Source organism: Heterocephalus glaber, unplaced genomic scaffold (assembly GCF_053883595.1).
Source record: "Heterocephalus glaber isolate CG9 unplaced genomic scaffold, H.glaber_assembly_v1.0 deba00001504, whole genome shotgun sequence".
NCBI classification, from domain to species: Eukaryota; Metazoa; Chordata; class Mammalia; order Rodentia; family Bathyergidae; genus Heterocephalus; species Heterocephalus glaber.
The window spans coordinates 72,212,028-72,229,169 of NW_028258324.1; the positions used below are offsets into that span (position 1 = coordinate 72,212,028).

Below are 17,142 nucleotides of genomic sequence, written 5' to 3' on the forward strand. Positions count from 1 at the left end.
GGTACCGGGGTTTGAACTCAGGTCCTTGCACTTGTGCAGCAGGTGGCGAAACCACTGAGCTAAATCCCCAGCCCAGCAGGATTGTTTTGATAGTGCAGGAGACTGACTATATGTGCAGATGTATCGGAAATCTCTGTAGCTTCTGCTCAGTTCTGTTGCGAATCCCAAACTACTCTAAGAAATAGGCCTATTTTTAAAAAAAGAAATTTTGGTGGGGCCTGGTGGCGCATTCCTGTAATCCCAGCACTGAGGGAGACAGAAAGTAGGATCACAGATCTGAGTTACCTCTGGGCAACCTAAGTGAGACCCTAACCCAAAAATAAAAATAAAGAAGGGCTGGGATGTAGCCGAGTAGTTGAGCATCCCTGAGTTCATTCCTAGTAACATACACTCAGATTGACATATGTCACAACACAGATATGGATCTTTAAAACATAAGCCAGGCACAAATGAGTAATATTGTGTGATTCTTACACGAGGGGTTCAGGACAGGCAAAATTTACAGGAGTAGAGCGCAGAATATTTAGATTTTAAAGAGGTGGGGAAGAGCAACTGGGGATTTATTGCTGATGGGTACAATGTGCACTTCAGGTGATGAAAATGTCTTGATGGTTACACAACATTGTAAATGTATTTACATTATACGCTTAAAAATGGTTATAAGTGCAAGGTGTGGTGGTACATGCCTGTAATCCTAATACTTTGAGAAGTTGAGGCAGGAAGATCTCAAATTCTAGCCCAGCCTAGGCAACTTAGCAACTTAACAAGATCCTGTCTCAAAATAAAAGATAAAGCCTACAGCAAGAGAGTCTCAAGTTCAAGACAAGCATGGACAACTTAGCAAGACTCTGTCAACAGATAGTCAAATATAGACAGATAGACAGATAGATGGGTGGGTATGCAGCTCAGTGGTAAAATGCTTGCCTTATATGGACAGACCCTGGGTTTAATACCCAGTGCCAGTATCACCACCAGGACAAAAAAAGTTAAAAAAAAATGAGAAAACAGGCAAAAGGTATGAATTGAAAGAGATATTTCATCAAGTGGGATAACATGGATGATAAACATATGAAAAGGCATTCAGCATTATTACTCATAAGGGAAATTTAAAAGCACAATGATATATCGTTACACATTAACAGAATGGCCAAAATTAAAAACAGTAACAATAGTAATTGCTGGTGAGGATACAAAAGAACTGGGTCACTTGTTGTATTAGAGTTTTGTGGTGAAATAGAAAACTATTTTATACATATATATGTATATTTATATAGATAGAGGAGGCTTATTTTGAGGAACTGGCTCACGATGTTATGGAATTTTCAAATCCAAAACCTGCAGGGCAGGCTGGCAGGCTGGAGATTTAATACAGCAGTTATGATTCTGAAATATGCAAGGCAGGCAAACAGGCTGGAAATTCAGGCAAGGTGTTTCTCATGCCATTTTGAAGGGCGGGGTACTTTGGAACAAACTCAGGGCCTTGGGCATGCCTAGCAGGCACTTTACCCCTGACAACATCCCCAGAACTCTCTTGGAATCTTGTGGCAGAAATGCTTCTTCAGGAAATCCCAGGGTTTTGTTTGTTTTTGTTTTGTGGTGTTGGGGATCAAACCCAGGGCGTTGTGTGCTAAGCAAGCACTCTACCACTGAGCCACACCCTCAGCCCAAAAGAAAGCTCAGTTTTTGCTCTTAAGACTACTAACTGAAAGAGGTCCACTCATATTATGGAGGGTAATAGACTCTATTAAAAGTCTACTAATCAAAATGCTAATCACATCTAAAAATATCTTCCCAGCAATATCCAGACTGGTTCTGACCAAACTGGGCCTCATGGTCTATCCAAGCTGACACATAAAATTAACCTCCATAGTCATGCCAGCCAATGGGAATGTAGGTACAGTCAGTCTGGAAAGTCACTTGGCAATTGCTTCTAAAACTGGAGACATAGGTACCATATCATACAGAAACTGTGCATGTGGACTTTTATCCCAAAGGAAAATAAAAACACCTAAGCTCATGCAAAATCCAGTATACTTCTGTCCACAGCGGCTTTATCTGTAATCGTCAAAAATGAGAATGCCCTTCAGTGAGTAAAGGATTAAACAAACTGCATAATCACACCATGGAATATTACTCCGAAATATAAAGGAAAAAAACATCACTACACACAACAGCCAGGATACACCTCAAGGGCACTATGTTGAATTAAAACGAGTCCACCTTGAAGAGACCCACGATCTATGACTCCACTCTGATGACATTCTCAAGGTGAAAGATGAAGAACAGAGTCTCGGTCGCTTGCCAGAGACTAGGGGTGGTGGGCGGGAGGGGACAGGTGTGACTATAAAGGGGCACCAGGAGGACTCAGTGGCTGTGGAATAGCTGTGACTTGTGGAGGTCGCTGTAACCTTGACAAAAGCAAGGAGTCGGGGCCTGGGATGGGGATTTTTCCCACCCTTCCTAAAACAGGAGTTCCACCTCGGGAGCAATCGTATATTTCCAGGAATAGCCTGGCAATTAATACCCAGTTTTTACTGAACAAATGAAATTTCTGACACAGTCAACTCAACATATAGTGGTCTAGGAGTCCCATCAGCCTTCCTTAGTTTGGGTTCTCTACTTCTTACGGTCATATCTAGACCCTAAATGGCCCTGATCTACTCCATCTGGTTTCATCCCCACCGTGCCTCTTTTTCTAGGCAGCTGGCAATTCCCCCAATTGCCCTGCTCCTCTGCTGGGATCCTTACCCCTCCCCCTTTTTTGGTACCGGGGATTGAACTCAGGACCTTGCACTTACAACAAGGTGTGGTGCCACTGAGCTAAATCCCCAGCCCGACCCCTTATTTTTCTGTACAGTGCATCATTCCTCATCTCATAGCCTCTTCTTCATAGTGGACCTTCTGGCTCAGGACTGGTGGAGCTGGTCAAGGTGGGAGTTCAAAGGTGCCAAAGCACAGGGAGTGTTACTTTCTAACTGAATCTGAAAACTCAGCTAGCTGAAGTAAAAAGCTCAAGAAAAAGTGGCAAGGCTTAGGGCCAACTTACAGAGGCCTTGTTTCCAGGCTAATAGTGTGTTCCAGCCTGAAAAAGTAAATGAGTCACACTAGCTACCCTGTTCAGGTAGGTTTCTTTTTCTTTCTTTTTGGCACCGGGGATCGAACTTGGGACCTTGTGCTTGCAAGACAGGCAGCGGAACCACTGAGCTAAATCCCCAGCCCTCAGGTAGGTTTCTTCACAAGATGGCATATAAGGAAGTGCCAGGTGTGTCCTCTCACCTTAAATGCTGATGGCCTACCCACCGGCCCAGACATTGGCAGAGGAGCACTTGTCCACCCACCATAAGAAGAAATGCACATGGGGCTGGGAAACCGAGGCGAGGACAACGAACCCTCTGTTCACGGTGCTTTGGTCTCTCTGCTTCAGGGAGCCCCACTGAGCAGAGACTCAGGAAGGAGGTGAGAGGAAGTGACAGATCAGGCGACACTAAGAAAAGACCTGGGCTACAGCCCCACATAATGAGGGGGCTGACACTTTCAGGATTGTCCCCACCCCTTCCAAATCCTCCCTCCCCATACCCAGCAAGGTAGGATGGGAGGTAAAGGAGGGAGACAGGAGGGCCAAGTCCTCAGGAACCACTGTACCAACCTCAAGTGATCCGAGGCTTTTTACCAGTCCAGACGCCTTCCCAAGAGGATGCAGTCCCAGTCTGCGCCCAAGCCACCTCTTCAACCCACCCTCCACCTTGCTTCTCTGCGCCTTTCTCACGTGAGAGACAAGCATGCATGTGCTTCCATGCCTGGGCCTCTCATACACTGTCTCCCAGCCTCTTCCCATCCTGTCTGTCTGTCTGAGACCCATTCAACCTGCAAAGTACTGACCCAATACCATCCTTCCATGAAACAGTCATCCTCCTGCTGAACTATAAAGAACTGCCACCCTTGGAGTTGGGGATGCCTGCACTCTCACAGAACTCATCACAGGGCCCTGCCCCGTGACTGACAGATGCGCACCTCCCTCCCCACAAATCTATGAACAACAAAGGCAGAGGCTGAGTCCTGGTGCCCCAAGTACCCCAAAGCACTGTGCACAGCTGAATGTACTCTTCAGGACGCTGACTGAGGAGCATCTCAAACACAATGCCAGGTGCCCTTTGGGGTTAATTCAGCACTTTGGAGTCCTTGTAATGTGCCAAGAACCACAAATGGATAATCAAAGGCTCACAGGCTTCAGGAGCTCGTACTCTGGAAGGGAAGAAAAACTCATTCACACCACATTCAGTATGAGGAGAGTAGGGGTAAAATGTTAAGGCCATGCTTCTACACCATGGTGTGCAGAGGCTGGAAGAGTCACTGGGTCCAAGGTGGAGCCTGACATTCTGCCATTTCTAATGGGCTCCTGGGCGATGCCAGGGTTACTGGTCCAATGACAGCACTCTGCGAAGTGAGGAAGGCTCGGCAGCATGGAAGGGGGGACAGTCGACTACACCTGGAGACAGGAGACGATCATCCTCAGAGATGGTGCTTCACGCAGCCCCTCCATGTGACAGAATAAGGGAACGGAGATGGCATGGGTCTCTGCCAAACAAAAGCAGCTTGCTAAATACACACAAGCACTAAGTGCTTCAGGAGAACAGAGGGAGTGCTGGGTCACTTCACACCCTTAAGAAAACACGAGTGGAGCCCTGAAGTACAAACAAGACAGGGCCCAGGGGATGGAGATCAGAGGTCCTAAAGAGCCAGCAAGCTGACCTAGGAGACCATGGGGACCCAGGGGGTGAGGTGGAGAGCAGCCCAGCTGGCAGTCCTGGGAAAGCCTGCCAGGAGTAGCTGTCAGCACCGGAAACCCTTAAGCTTCTCCCTCTCGCATCTGAGACAGCAGGGACAGTAAAGGATTTCTCTGTGCAGCTTAGAATAATCGAAGATTTGGTCAAATCAGCAGCCCTTCCCTAAATCCCATGGAAAACTACGAGCCACCTGTTGGTCCCGCATTCCTGCTGCCACCAGACGTCGGGATGACCTGAAGGGTTGGTCACAGACACAGGGAAGGCAAGCTTTGCTCACTGCACGGCAGAGGCAGCTTCTACAACCTCCACCAGCGCAGCAGCTCCCCTGACAGCTACAGTCTGGGTTTCATGTTAGCGGTGTCTGAGTGTTCCCAGGGAGTCAAAGGAATCAGTCAAACGGAGTGGAACTATCAGAAGTAGAGAAAAACTTAGGACACAAGTATTTTCCGCATTCTTGTGAAAAGTAGGTAACTTCTTTTTGTGATGGAATGAATAAAGTAAGATTTTTGTCCCCACCTCCTCCACCAAGGAAAGAACCAGCCAGAAAGTCTCTATTGCTCTGGGTGTCAGCACCATCTCTCCTAACAACAGGGGGAAAGGACAGGGGAAATCCTGTGTGCTCTTCATGAACTGTGGAATATGCAGAGCACCTTCCTACACTCTGTCCTGATCCTTCATTCATAGATATAAGTGAATGATTACTGCATTCATAAAGGTTTTTGTTTGTTTGGTGCTGGGGCCAAACCCAGGGGCTCAGTGTGCCACGCGCACACACTACCACTGGGCTCCCCCAGGGCATTTGCAGTGTTTACTGACCATGCTGTGCCAAGCGGGGACCCAAGCTGGGCCTGGAGGGGCCACCTCCCTGACCTCACATCCTGTCACTCTTCTTTAGGTTGCTGTTTTTACTGGGCCAACTTCCTGCTGTTTTCCCCAAGCCCCGTGCTTACTATGCCCTCTACCCAGAATATTCCTCCCTCAGCCATCCCAGGGTCACTCCTTCCCTTAGTCACTCACGTCTCTACTCAGGCTGCTGTGGGCCTCTAACAAAACCGCACTCTCGGCCCTTACCTTGCTTCACTTCTCTTTATAGCACTTACCACCACTGGACATTTATGGTGTTTTGTTTTGTTTTTGTCAGTGCTGGGGATCGAGCCTGGGGCCTTCTGCACACCAAGTAAATGCTCTATCTCCTGGACCTTTCGCAGCTGCTGTTTACTGTCTGCTGCCTTCTAGAGCAGAAGCTCACTTTCCCAAAGGTTTGGCCGACTCTATTCACTGTTGCACTGCAGCACAGAGGACAGTGCTTGGCCTGGGGAGAGTACAGACTTACCCTGAATACACTGTTTGCTGAAGGAAAGTGAAATGTGAAGCCTCTCCAAGTAGAGGAAAAGACCAGAGGTAAACCTGGAAAAAGCAAGCTGTTGGCTGCATAAGGATCATTTCCTAAGGATCTACAAGAATTCTCTCAACACACGAATGAAGTTAAAGCAATACTGGAGCCAAGCGTGATGGGGCAATGCCTATAATCCCACCACCTGGGAGGTTGAGGCAGGAGACTCGCAAGTTCCAGCCCAGCCTGGGCCACTTAGTGAGACCTCCATCTCAAAAAAATAAAAATAAAAATAAAAAAGAGGTAGGAATGTAGCTTGTGTGACGACCTCAGTCCTGGAGGGGGGAAATACCGGGTGGATCTCAATTAGGGCAGTGGTTTACTAAACACCTATAACTCAGAAACCTGTGTAAATAGTTCAGTCCCAGCCCTGCTCTTGGAGTTACAAAACTATAAATAATTATGCAATTACTACTGTGATTAGTGCCACAAAATACATAAATGGGAAGAGATGAGCCAAAGCCGATTCCAGAGTTTTAATTGTGCATGTTCAGATGGATGGATCCTCACAGAAAGGAAACACACTAAGAGACAGCTTAGAAGGCCAAGACCACCTAGAGTATGAGGGCTCATAGGACAAATGGAAAGAAAGGCCCCTTAATCTGAGAACAAAGAAAGGGGTAGAAATACAGATTTGGAAGCTATCTGTAATTTGAGACTTCACCAATACACCTTTACTTGCAAGGCGTGGTAGCACAGCAGGTTTTGCTGGTCATCAGGACACCTTCCCCAAGCTAACATGATATTTAGATTTCCTAATCAGTCCAGGAAAACAGCCACAGAGCAGCGTGTACATCACTTAAATATTATTACCTCTTAAAAATCAATGTCTTAAGTGACAATTTGAAGTGCAACTACTGGCCCAAACTAATACAAGTTAGGGGTTTGTTTCTGAGGGGTTTGTTTGTTTGGTTTTCTTCTGAGACAGGGCTTCACGAGGAGGCTTCCCCTGAACTCACTATGTCATCCAGGCTGGTGTCAAACTTGCACCAATCCTCCTGCCTCAGCCTCCGATTGCTATGATTATAGGTGTACATGACCATGTCGGGCTTACAATTTGGTTATTAATGGCTGAGGCAGCATATTACAAAAAATAAAAAGTAAAAAAGCTTATCCCTTAGTATCAAATGTTTCTGATCAATCAGTCTGGATCCAGAGATGAATTTTGTTTTTAATGTCACAAAGCACTATAAGCAATCTCACCTGTCAATCTGGTAACAAGTCTTTCTGAGCTTATCATCTTTTTTTATTGTGGCAAAATATAAATAACAAAATTTACTATTTTAACCATTTTTGAGTATACAGTCCTGTGGCATTAAGCGCATTCATATTGTTCTATAAGTGTCACCTCCATTCATCTCCAGAACTTTTTTATCATCTCAAACTAAAACCCAGAAGGGCCCGGGATTTAGCTCTGAGGCACCACACCTGCCTCCCAAGTGCAAGGTCCTGAGTTTGATCCTTGATACTGGAAAAATAAATAAATAAATAAATAAATGCTGACCCATTAAATAATAACTTCCCATTCCTTCTTCCTCCCTGCCCCTGAAAGCCACCCTGCTACTTTTTGTCTTTGCAAATTGAACTACTGTAGTCCCCTTATATAAGTGAAATCACATATTTGCACTTTTGGGAACAGTTTATCTCATTTAATATAGTGTTTTGTTTTGAGTCAGGGTCTTGATGTATAGCCCAATCTGGCCTCAAACTCATGGCAATTCTCCTGCCTCTGCCTCCCAAGTACTGGGATTACAGCTTTAACATAGCATCAAGGTCTATCTATGTTGTAGCATGTGTCAGAGTCCTTCATTTTTAAGGTTAATTATATGGTATGGGGTGTGTGTGTACTATTTTTATCTATCCATCCATGGACCCCTGGATTGCACCTGCCTTTGGTCTATTGTGAACAATGTGGCTATGATCACTGGTGCACACATATCTCTTTCCGAGTCTATTTTTTAAAAAGCATTTCTGTATTCTCATCAGAAATTCAGCACACTCTGCCCAGACATTATCACTTATCCTGGGCCATACATGAGCTACCAATCTTCTACTTTGCCTGCTGAAGCCCAAACTCTGCCCTTTACTGTCAGCCCCTGAACACGGACGATCTGTCTGTCCCCCTGAACACAGGAATGGGCAGGGTTCCCTCTGGCCTGCCGTTCTATGAGCAGCTGAGCATCCTCAGCTTCCATTGAGACAGAAAGGGAGCACAGTGCCTGCAGTTAACGCTTCAGAAGCATTCCGCTCCAGGTTCCAGCAGAGCTGCTTGACTTTAAAGATGAGATGAAAGATTTAACAACACTGTCCCCTATGTGGGTAATTCACTTGCCAACCAGTATACCCCGTGATCACCTGCAGCAGGCTGGGAACAGAATTCTTCACTTCTGGGTCATCTGTACTTCTGTGTATGTGGGTTTGAGGATTAAACCCAGCACCTGGAACATGCTCGGCGAGGGCTCTACACTGAGCTACAGCCCCTGCCCTTTATCTGTACTCTTCAGGAAGAGACACTTCCAAGGTTAGATACTGCATGGAGCAATAAGGCAATGGTAACTGTAACCTGCTCCAAAGCCTTGAACTTCATAAAGGCCATATCAAAACTGAATTTTTGATGAATATGGAATTCCTACCTCTTACACTCCGCTCCTCTGGGAGGGAACATATTCTTCCTCAGCCCTAACTGTACATTAGAAAGACACACGCTGAAGATGAACACTACCTGAAAAGAGCAGAAAACCCCAGGAACATCTGAATACTATTTAGAAGCATATGTTTTCCAAGACAACATCATTTTAAAATCAAAAGGAGTAAAAAAAAATCCTGTCTGAGCCAGGTGTGATGGTGCACACCTGTAATTACAGCTACAGTGTTTGGGGAGGCTAAGGCGGGAGGAACATAAGTCTGGGCAGCCTGGATAAGACAGTAAGTCTCCATCCAAAAAGAACAAAAAAGGCCAGGTGTGGGGGTGCACACCTGTAATCCTCCTGAGGCAGGAGGATCACCATGAGTTCCAGGCCAGCCTGGGCTACATATCAGTAGTGAAACGAAAAAAATTCCTATCTAGAAGACTACAGAGAAAGCCTGAATTTTCTTCTCTACTGAAATAGATCTGTGGCTTACTTTTTTTTTTTTTTTTTTGGTACTGGATATTGAACTTGGGACCTTGCGGTTTCGAGGCAGGGACTGGAACCACTGAGCTAAATCCCCAGCCCTTCTCTACTGAAATAGAACAGGGTGTTGCCCTGGGACATACACATCACCACCAGCTGTGCTCCAAGATGACAGGGAAGAGGCTCTGTCCCTTGCTCTGCTTCACACATCAGCAGGGCAGGTGAGTAATCTGACAGAGGATGTAAAAGCATCCTTTCCACCCATACAAAAGCAGCTGTGTTGGATCTCTGCTAATACAGCTTTGTAGCTTGGACAAATCCCTTAATAGCTCTGAGCCTAGGGTTTATTTGTTTGTTTGTTTTTAATGTACAAAATGGATGGCTTTGATAGAGTACCTCCACAGGTTCCTTTGACTATGATTGTTCTAGGACTATAATTATCCCTGCATAATTTACTACACTACACATAATGACAATGGTACGCATCAGCAGGTCCTCACCTTATTTCCTAATATCCTTCTCCACCTCCTCTTTCATGACAAAGCCAGCTGTAACAGCAAGCTGGCAAGTTTTCAGGCTCAAAAGTCAGCTTCAGCGAAAATTCTGTACCTGCATTTAGTGGATCAAAAGGAAATATTCTACTACTGTACCTTTCACCCTTGAAAAAGACATTTCCTTCCCAGGCGCAATTCTCAGACCAGAGTTCAAAACCTCAGTGAGGGCTGGGGATTTATCTCAGTGGTTCCACCGCCTGCCTCGAAAGTGCAAAGTCCCAAGTTCAATCCCCGGTACCAAAAAAAACACCTCAGTGAGAAGACTGATGGTAACAGATCTTTTGGGAACCATTTACCAGTGGTTGCAAAGCAAAAAACGTGTACACAGTTATCCATGCATGCACACGCACACACACACCTTCTCTCATCTATGCTTACAGGTCAGTGAATAACATGCAAGTTTGGAGATTCCCACTCCCCCTACCTATTCTGCTCTCACAGATATAGAAAAAGGAAAGGAGCATCTGAACTAATCTGGTGGCTACAGATCTCATGAGTATGAAGAATACTCACTGAATTAGGATTCTGCCCACCTGGCTGGACCCAATGGACCTAACAGATGCTGCTTGGGTAGCCCAGAAAAAGGAGATGAATGGAACGGGAAGAGGGGATGAGAGCCTTCACAGATACCAACATCTCTACCACACCAAGCCTTAGGCCACAGGGTGCTTACCGTCCTCCTAAACTCAAAAGATAAAAGACTTGCCAATGAGAGAGACCAAGGATTTTTTTTCTAATAAGAGGTTCAAGTGACCACTGAATGTGACTTAAGAAAAAAAGAACATATTACTCTTTTCTGAGGCGATCCGGCACATTTGGAGTGGTATGGCTGTAGACTATTACTCTTTTCTGTTGTGCCTCTACTTAACTATCCAACAGGCTCCCAAGAAATTGAATTTCAAATACTTCCAGAAGAAAATTAAGGACTGGGGATTTAGCTCAGTGGTTCCGCCGCCTGCCTCAACAGTGCAATGACCCAAGTTCGATCCCCAGTACCACACACACACAAAAAAAGTTCAAGTGCAAAAAGAAAATTAAGTTGAGGTTCAAGTACTGGCAGCAAGTTTTGAGAATGCAGTATGTCTACAAAAGCTCACTTTCATGCTCTTCCTAAACAATCCTGGGAAGATAGACAAGACGACACGTTATTAAGGTTAAGTAATGGTGACCCGAGGCAGGTTAACCCAGTTTCACATGGTAGAGGCTGAAATCAATTCAGTCACTCAGTGGCAAGAGAGGCAACAAGGCGCCATGAAGAACACCTGGCCCTGAATACAGAGGCCAGGAGTCTAATCCTACTTCTGCCTAACCCAATCTGTGACCTTGAAAGTCCCTTCCCTTCCTTTCTGGGCTTGGGTCCTAATCTATGAAGCACGAGTTATGGAAGTAGAGCAGTGATCTGTAAATATATTTTTTTAAGACAATAAGCATTTTGTTTAGGTAAAATCATCCAAAATGCATCAGGCACTAAAATAAATTCAAAACAGCTCAATGAAAATACACAAAATATTATCTCCACTCCCTCCAGAAACTTTATAGAATTATTAATAAGCTGGGTGGTGCATATCTGCAGTCCCAGCTGCTCAGGAGACAAGGCAGGAGGATCACTTGGGCAGAGGAGTTCAAGACCAGCCTGGGCAACATGGCGAGACCTTGACTCTTTTTTTTTTTTTTTGACAGTCTCATTCTATAATTTAGGCTAGACTTGACCTCATTATGTAGCCCAGGCTGGCCTTGAACTCATGGTGATCCTCCTGCCTCACCCTCCCAAGTGCTGTGATTACAGGCATGAACTACCACACCTGGCTACAAGCCCCCTGACTCTTAAAAGCATGTATTAATAATAAATAGCTAAAAAAAAAAAAACTACTTAATTTTTTGGTACCAGGGATCGAACTCTGGTCCTTGCGCTTGCACAGCAAGCATCGGAAACCACTGAGCTAAATCCCCGCCCCAAGCTACTACTTACTAAGCCTTTACTCTATGTCTGTTTGGAGTATATTAACTAGTACAATCTTCAGAATGGAGATAGATGACTTGTCTTACATATGAAGAAACCAAATCATCAACATATACAGAACTCGTTCGATGCCTCCAACATTGAACCTCCGGAGGCACCACCTCTGAAGGTATGGCAAGAGGAGAGGCCAAAAACAGGCAGCACTGGCCCCTTCTCCAGGCAAGCAACCACTCTGCATGGACCTAGCCAAAGCCTGGAGGTTCACTCCCTAAACAGGGTAACTACTGAACCACAGAAGACAAGGGAGGGCCGGGACTGATGTGCAGACCTGCATACAAGAGACAGAGCCCCCAGTCTTTCTCACTAGAAGACCCCCAGGGGTTGACAGCTAGACCTGTTCCATATAGGAAGATGCTTGGAGGTAGACTGATGGACGCCGAACACATATTAATGAAAAGGACACCATCCTACAGCGATCGGAATGTGGTCCCAGAATCGGAGGTGCATCACCAGGGACCTTGACCGAAATGTACGTTCTCAGGCCGGTGCCAGACCCATGAGTCAGAACTTCTGGGTAAACTCCAACAACCAGAGTTTTGACAAGGCCAACACGTGACTCTAAGCCTGCTGAAGTTTGAGAACCCCTGCCCTACAGGGAGGCCCACTAGTCAATAAATCATCACACACCAAAAAGCTTCCAATCAGCTTTTCCGTGCCTGTTTATCTGAAAACCAGTCTGAAACCAGAAATTTGAGAAAGACTCTATTATGAAAGAGAAAAAGAAAAAAAAAAAAACAATAGATTTTTTAGAGCAGCTCTTGCAGAGGGTAGTGAAATGCAGCAGGCCCCTTTGTTTGACTTTTCCCTGGTCCCCACTATTCTGGGATACTCCTCAGCCTCTACAGAACAGTTTGAGAACCCACAAAGGAAATGCCGATGCCTTTATACTGGTCCCTATGTCCCTACCCTTGACTCTAACAGAGTAATTCCGACTGACACTCTTGGCAGGAACTCCATCTGAAGGACTTACTTGTCCCTGTGAATCAACAGAAAAGTTCTTAAAGGAAAAAAACATTCAAGCATTTCTCTGCTACAGATTTGCTATATTTGGTATTTGCATTCAAGTTCTACTTTAGAGCCGGGGATTTAGCTCAGTGGTTCTTCTGCCTGCCGCGCAAGTGCAAGGACTAGAGTTTGATCTCTGGTACCAAACAATAAATAAATAAATACATAAAGTTCTACTTTATGTCGATGTTATCTGTAACCATCCCATCTGCCACTCTCTCTTTCTCAGTGTTTCATAAATCTTCCTAAGCCCACTCTTACAATCTAAATCTTTTTATTTTTTATTTTATTTATTTATTTATTTTTTGGTACCGGGGATCAAACTCAGGTCCTTGCGCTTGCGCAGCAGGCAGCAAAACCACTGAGCTAAATCCCCGGCCCTCTACAATCTAAATCTTAATCCAAAAATTCTCCCTTACGATTAACTTTCACCCTTCTCTTCTCACACCAAATGTTACTGCCACAACTCGATCATTCTGCTTACAGATCTCGAGTGGCCTTGGCATCTTCTACACACAACCTCTCATTTATTTTTACTTCCTCTGCCTCCTTCTGGTCCAGCTTATTTTTCTTCGTTCTCTTGATTTTCCCTTCCCACCTGTGAAGATCTTGCCCTTTTCCTCAGTCTACTCCTCTCCTGGAAAACTGTCTCCTTCAGCAGGGATTTCAAAGTGATGAAAAATTTATGCCAGGTAACCATCCCTATGTTTACATGTAGAAAACTGTGGCTTAGAGAGATTAAGTAACTCGCCCAAGGTTACAAGTAGGATTTTAATCCAAATCCTGCGGTCTTCAAAGCCAGACTCTTAACCACCCTATTCTACTGTCTGTAGCAGTCTGACTTAAATACATGCAAGAGGATTTTTGAACCATGTAGAAAATATGAGCAGAAAGACCCCTCTGAATAGCTCTATTGGGGGGGGTGGGGAGATTGTCTTTTTTTAAGCTTCAACAGAATTCTTTGTTTAAAACTGCAGGGTAAAACATCTCAAATAATACATAAACTTATACATAAAATACAGAATATCTCCGATATTTTCTCAGGATTTTTTTTTTTGTACTGAGGATTGAACTTGGGTCCTTGTGCTTGTGAGGGATATTTCTCCTCATATGGTAGTACACCAGTATATGCAAGAGCAAATACAGTTGATAGGCCAAGGGCGAAAGTAATTTGGGCAGTGACCTCGGCCAGGCATTAACTTTCAAAGACCAGGTGCATGTCAATTTTAGTCAGAATAGCGGCATTAAGAGATTTTCTATGAAGCTGGGATTTGCCTATTTTATTCTGCATTCCTGGTCATTTCATCCATAGCATGACTGCTCAGTTATGGTTCTTTGCCTTTGGAGTGGTACTTTAAAGGTATAGGGAATGCCTACCCAAGACGAAATTTTCACCAGAAAAAATCATAATAGAAATTACAAAGCTTTTAAAAAAAAAAAAAAAAAGCACGCTTGATTTCAGAAGTACTTAGTAATTTTTTTTTTTTTTTTTTGGTACCGGGGATCGAACTCGGGTCCTTCCGCTTGCGAGGGAGGCAGCAGAACCACTGAGCTAAATTCCCGGCCCTACTTAGTAATTTTTAAGAAAGCGTAGCATAAATACTTCCAAAAACAACAGGCTTGGCAACATCCTGCATATAGGAGCAAACATCTACTCAGGCCATTAGTCAAATGCTGCTTAATAATTTGCTTCTCACATACCCTTTCATCTCAGGATGGTCAATAATCATGATTTATTTACCTAATGATCTATTAGCCTACTTTAAATAATGAAAGAAAAAACCTGGTACCTATATAGTTTAAATCAGCTGGTTTCCTAACTGTCATGATTTCTATCATTTCAACATCACATTATTGTGTCCTTACAAGGCCATCTCAGTTAAGAAAAATAAAACATCAGTTGTAGGCTTACAAAGTGAAAAGGGAGATTCTTTCCCAAATCCTTTTTGTTGGTACTGGGGACCAAACTTGAGACCTCGCACTTTCAAGGCAGGTGGCGGAAACACTGAGCTAAATCCCGGCCCTCCCAAATTCTTTCTTGCTTAAAAAATTAAATGTATAGGGGCCGGGTTCAGGTGATGTATCTTTAGCAGGTAAGCCCTGGTGAACTTTTTCCCGCAGCAGTCACACTGAAACGGTTTAATTCCTCATTGGTAGCACATGCTGTTCTAGGTTCTGAATACGGGTGAATTGCACCCCATGGTTGAACCCCGAAAACGCCCATCTGGACCGGTTGGACTTCGTCATTCTGCACTACCCGTAGGAGCAATGTAGAGTTGGTAAGGGTACGGAACATTTTCCAGTCGATCATCATCATCCACGTGAGCATTAGCGCTAGAGGTGCACTGAAGTGTAGGAAGCACCTCAGTAACGCCTGCTTCTACTGAGCCTGTATCGGAAGACTGTGGACTAATCAGAAGGTCCTCTCAGTCTGGTTTATTTTCCTGTACTGTCTGTTGATCACTCAGTGAACTCTGAGATGCACTGACAGGCTGGGATACTTCCTCCAGGTCCTCTTCGTCACTTAGTCTTTCTGCTTTGACTTGTCATCTTCAGCATACAGAGGCAAGGCAGTTTTTGTGCTCTCGCAAGTCACAGCCATTCTTCTATCTACCTCAGGTGGGTCAGGTAATTCTAAAATCTGGATATTTTCCACCTGTTTAGCTTTCTCAAGCTGATTCTTTGATCAGTTCCAAAAGGAAAAGCTAGTCACCTGGTCGATTACAGTGTTCTGTGTAGGAAGCTGAAGAACTCAACACCTCTTAAGAACTTGTTTGTGTGGTACATTTTACAAGACTCTTAGGAAACATAACAGTGTAGCTTTTGTGCTTTCTCTGGGATTCTCAGCAGACAGGAATGATTCTTTCCAACACACTGCACTCTGAAGATACTGGAGAAATGCTTCCATCTCCAGAAGTAAAATTGCAGTTAGAATTTTCTTTTCTTGCCCACCACCTAAACTCTTTTCTGCCTGGTTATTGGGCATATTCCATAAAATACTTGGTTTCATGAACTCTGCACAGGTGCTAGCAACACTAAACATCTGGATATAGCTCGCTGCAGCTAGAACATCAATGTTTTCTGGAATTTTTTTTTGGTACCAGGGATCGAACTCGGGTCCTTGCACTTGCAAGGCAAGCAACGGAACCACTGAGCTAAATCCCCGGCAATGTTTTCTGTATTAATCGACAGAGTGACTATGTAAGCATATTCTAAAGGAGGTATAAAGCTAGTCACTGTAACATGATGCAGATCCAACACATTTTTGTTCTCATCCTCTGCTTGGCCCACAAGCTTGGTGTGAAAGAAATCACTGCAAACTGCTAGTACCACCTATGTGCCCGGAAGATTGTGTCCTGGACACAAATAGTGACATCACAAAAATGTCCATCATTTCGTAGCATATGTAGTTTTACAACCATTTCCTGACTATGGGAAGAGGAGCTCTGGGGAAATGTTTTCACACCCATCTTTTCCTTCCTTTTCTACAGAGGTAAATATAAATCCTCTTCAGGGATGTAAACAAATCAGAAATGTCTTTGATTGGGATCATGTGGTTCAGGGAGGAAACATGCCTTCAGAGCAAGTGATGGTCATAACCCAGGGGCCGTCTTTCAGAGGCACGCCCGGCCTGAGGGAGTAACAAGGCGACCCGGGGAACCCCAGCACAGCGGCAGCTGGGGGCCGCTGGCCAGGGCGGGGAACAGTTTTGGAGAGCTGGTAGGGAACAGGTGGTTAAGGCACCCCTCTCCTCAAGCAGCCCATCAGCCTAGGACCTTTTTTTGGGGTGGGGTGGGATATGAAAGTCTTCCAGTGTGAGCTGAGTAGCTGCCCACCTCAAAAGATTTCCAGATCGAGTGTAAGAGCTCTTTAAGAGACAAGACCGTCATCTAACAATCAAGGGGAGGCAATGACTCCTGAGGAGCAGCCTTTGCCTCTGCACAACACAATCACTTTGGGGGCACAAAGAAGTCTAAGTGCCAAGAGAAGATGCTGCAGGGAGCACACCAGCGTGTGGAGCCAGCCCCCACCCCTTCTTCCACGGGGGGCTGTGAGCACATCTTCTCGGGTCTGTGTGACAGAAAAAGGAGGCGGGCACCCCACGTCGCCCACTCTGAGGGCCTGGCGGCTCACCTCTCACCCTCCCTACCCAGGGCTGAAAGGCTGTCCCTCGTCCTCTCCCAGCTTGGCTTCCACCCGCCTCTCTCTCCATCCCTCGCCCACTGTCCTCTTTGCCCCTGTCCGCCGCCCCTCTTTTCTTCTGGCTCGCCTC

At 45.1% G+C, this 17,142-nt stretch overlaps 1 protein-coding gene and 1 pseudogene across 6 annotated transcripts in view; both read right to left on the reverse strand.

Annotated features, from left to right (window-relative positions):
• Klhl18 (kelch like family member 18) overlaps nt 1-17,142 on the reverse strand; it is a 51,457-nt gene that overhangs the window by 34,108 nt on the left and 207 nt on the right. The window lies entirely within an intron of this gene.
• Nucleotides 5,088-17,072, reverse strand: LOC106007995 (zinc finger and BTB domain-containing protein 44-like; annotated as a pseudogene). The gene is made up of 3 exons (XR_015441170.1): nt 16,039-17,072; nt 14,935-15,946; nt 5,088-14,224 (listed from the first exon to the last, which is right to left on the reverse strand). The product of XR_015441170.1 is annotated as a zinc finger and BTB domain-containing protein 44-like (transcript).